The sequence below is a fragment of the Triticum dicoccoides genome, chromosome 4A, assembly GCF_002162155.2.
Source record: "Triticum dicoccoides isolate Atlit2015 ecotype Zavitan chromosome 4A, WEW_v2.0, whole genome shotgun sequence".
Lineage (NCBI taxonomy): Eukaryota > Viridiplantae > Streptophyta > Magnoliopsida > Poales > Poaceae > Triticum > Triticum dicoccoides.
In genome coordinates, this window is record NC_041386.1 from 199,697,794 (window position 1) to 199,701,394 (window position 3,601).

The window sequence follows — 3,601 nt, forward strand, 5'->3', positions numbered from 1 at the left end:
TCAATGTCGTAGGAGCCATCCGCAGCCGCAGCAACCTTGTCCTCGTCTTGGGAGGAGTCCTCATCTTCACCGTAGCAGTACTAGTAGTCCTTGGCTATATGCCCAAGCTTGCCACAGATCTGGCAGCGGGGCGCATCAGGACGGGACCGGCTGGAGCCGCCGCCGCGGCGAGGCTTGGAGTTGATGGAGCAGCCGCCGCGAGAGTTGGAGGAGCCGCCAGTGTTGATGTTTCCTCCTGACCGCCCCTTCTTGCGGGGAGATCCACGCGAGCAAGAGCCGGCACCACGGCCGCGAGACGCGGCATTGGCCGAAGACTTGGAGCCGCCGGAGGAGCCGTGGAACTGCGCGATGCGCTGATCGAAGTTGCTCAGCATGGCAAAGAGCTCGTCGAGGGTGACGGGCATGACGCGGGCGTCGAGAGCGGAGACGAGCGGCTGGTAGTCGACGTCGAGGCCATGGAGGATATACGAGATCAACTCGTCATCCTGGATGGGTTTTCCGGCGGCGGCGAGTTCATTGGCGAGGCCGCGCAGGGAGGCGAAGTAGGAGGCAACCGATTGGTTGCCCTTCTGCGCGTTGATGAGTGCAGTCCTGATGTTGTTGACGCGGCTGAGGAACTGGGACGAGAACATGCCCGCCAAGGCCACCCTTGGACAGAGTACTCAGCAGATAGCCAAGCACTTGTTGATCCTCCCGGACCCAAAGTGGGTGGAGAGGGTTGGGCTCAGAGGACTCCTTGCCGTCCTTGTCCTTGGTGACGTGGAGTCGGGACGGCTCCGGCGCGGTGTCGTCGACGTAGCCGAAGACACCGGTGCCCCGCAGGTGGGGTGTGACCTGCGTGCGCCACAACACGTAATTCGTGCGGTTGAGCTTCTCGGTGACCTGGCCATTGAGGCTAGGTTGAGCTGCGCCGGAGGATGAGACATGTCTATGCACTAGATGCAATCGGGAGGCTAGATTGGAAGAGGAAGGCTCTGATTACCATGTGCGATGGCAGAAATGTCTTACCCTATCTTGGGCGACGTGCTACATGTTATATAGCAGGGGCGCAATAACCCTGAGGCACATACATGAGTTGGTTGAGAGGATAAGAGAGAATCGGGATACAACTTGAGGAGAAAGAAAAGCAAGAGATAGACTTGGTTACAACCGAATAGATATCATATCCTAGTTAAACTACCTCTGAACTATCTCTGAAGATCCTCTTCTGTCACGTATGCGCCATGTATGTTTAACAGCATGTGTAGTTTTTTTTGTTAAATCTTCCACCAAAAATGTTATTTCAGAAGGTTGGTGCTGACACCCAATAAGATCCTCCTAGATCGGCTCTCTATCTAGCACATTACTCGGTGGATATGACAGGCAACCTTCAGTTTCAGGGAGAATACCTTTTTGGCATGTTGCTATTCTTATAAAGAGTAATCTCCCATTGCACCTAACTTGCATAGGATTGTTGGATCATCACAAGATTTCCTTTATGATTACAGACGTAACTTCTATTACCATAATTTATTACCATAATTCATCAACAATCATGCATTGATCCATTGGTAAACATATTAGACGAAAAAACTGTTATAGGCTCACTATATACGTGAACAAATCTAGAGCCTATGGAATATTGAATGGTAAAGAGGGATTTATCATTTCACTTTACATGACATTGTTGGGACATACCCGGTCCGGCGATGAACGCCGAGTAGCCTCCGGTGACACGAACACCGGACGAAGAAGAAGAGGACACAGGACACAAGAAATTCTCCCGGCCGGCGCATGAACGCCGCGTGGGCGCACGAACGCCCCAATCTTTTCTTTGTATTCACAGGCTACATGCTCGGCAACTCTACTAGAGCACAACGGATTACATGGCAGTCTTATAGCCCAGCTAACCCAACGCCTGAGCAACCCATTCCAGCGAGTTACGCGCACGCACGCGTGAACTCCACAACGGGCTTCCCTCGCATGATCCGCATGACTCAACCCACGTCTTGATGCTTCTTCACAAGACCCGGTCAAGCCTGCATGTATCTAGCCTGCACGTACTAAACTGACTAACCAACACATGCAACTCCACATCCGCTGCTACAGGCCTAGTACTACCACCACGGGCACACACATGCCACACACACCACGCACGTAACGTGGTTTACTCCAACATACTCCCCCTAAACCACGATCTCGCCGTCGCCGGAGTTGTTGCAGCTTTTGTCAATATTGTTGTCACGGCCGTGGCCTAGCGCGCGGATCTGACCCGACACATCGACGCCGGTCGCACCGCTATGGACCCGACCTGACGCACTGACGCCGGTCGCACCGTGCTCCGTCACGACCCCGGCAACATACGCCGAGCTCCTTCTCCGCCGGCGACACACGCCTGACGTCCCTCTGTGCCGCGTACGTCCCGCGTGCACCCGACGCGTCTGACCGTAACTGTGCGTCCCGCACGTCCCGCACGCACCCAACGCGCCCGACGAGTCCGACCGCACCCGTGCGTCCTGCACGTCCCGCGCGCACCCGGCGCGTCCGACGAGTCCGACCGCACCCATGCGTCCTGCACGTCCCGCGCGCACCCGACTTGCCCGACGAGCCCGACCATACCAGATGCTCACCGCGCGCCACGGTCCCGACGCGTCCAATGCGCACCCATAACACGCACCGGTCGCGCCAGACTCGCCGCCACGGCTTATTGCCCTGCACCGCTATGGCCTCAACCGCAACGCAGCATCTCCATGCCGCCATGCCGCTGTGTGTCGATGAAGCCGCCACCACGCATGTCCTCCGCGGCCTCCTCACCGCACTGCGCACCTCCATAGACCGATACACGGCCCGGAGTTTCACCACTGAGCCGCCGACGAACGCCGCCACCGCCGGCACGCCTCCGGTAAAGGGACGACACCCAAGATGAACCAGCTCATGATACCAATTGTTGGGACATACCCGGTCCGGCGATGAACGCCGAGTAGCCTCCGGCGACACGAACACCGGACGAAGAAGAAGAGGACACAAGACACAAGAAATTTTCTCGGCCGGCGCATGAACGCCGCCGTGGGCGCACGAACGCCTCAATCTTTTCTTTGTATTCACAGGCTACATGCTCGGCAACTCTACTAGAGCACAACGGATTACATGGCAGTCTTATAGCCCAGCTAACCCAACGCCTGAGCAACCCATTCCAGCGAGTTACGCGCACGCACGCGTGAACTCCACAACGGGCTTCCCTCGCATGATCCGCATGACTCAACCCACGTCTTGATGCTCCTTCACAAGACCCGGCCAAGCTTGCATGTATCTAGCCTGCACGTACTAAACTGACTAACCAACACATGCAACTCCACATCTGCTGCTACAAGCCTAGTACTACCACCACGGGCACACACATGCCACACACACCACGCACGTAACGTGGTTTACTCCAACAGACACATTCATCCTTTGTCCCTGGCTTCTAATTATTACAAAAGAAGGCTTCTTTAGCTTTTAGTCAGTGTCTAATTAAACTATATTCCAATTCCTGATGAAAATGTTAATTCATTCAACATTTTAGACTACTTTTGTGAGTGCTTCATGTAGGTATTTGTACCTAGCAAACAACCTATGACCA

The 3,601-nt window shown here is 55.2% G+C and overlaps 1 pseudogene; it reads right to left on the reverse strand.

The window, feature by feature from the left end:
* Positions 1–355: 355 nt before the first annotated feature.
* LOC119290322 lies at positions 356–494 on the reverse strand (annotated as a pseudogene).
* Positions 495–3,601: the final 3,107 nt, after the last annotated feature.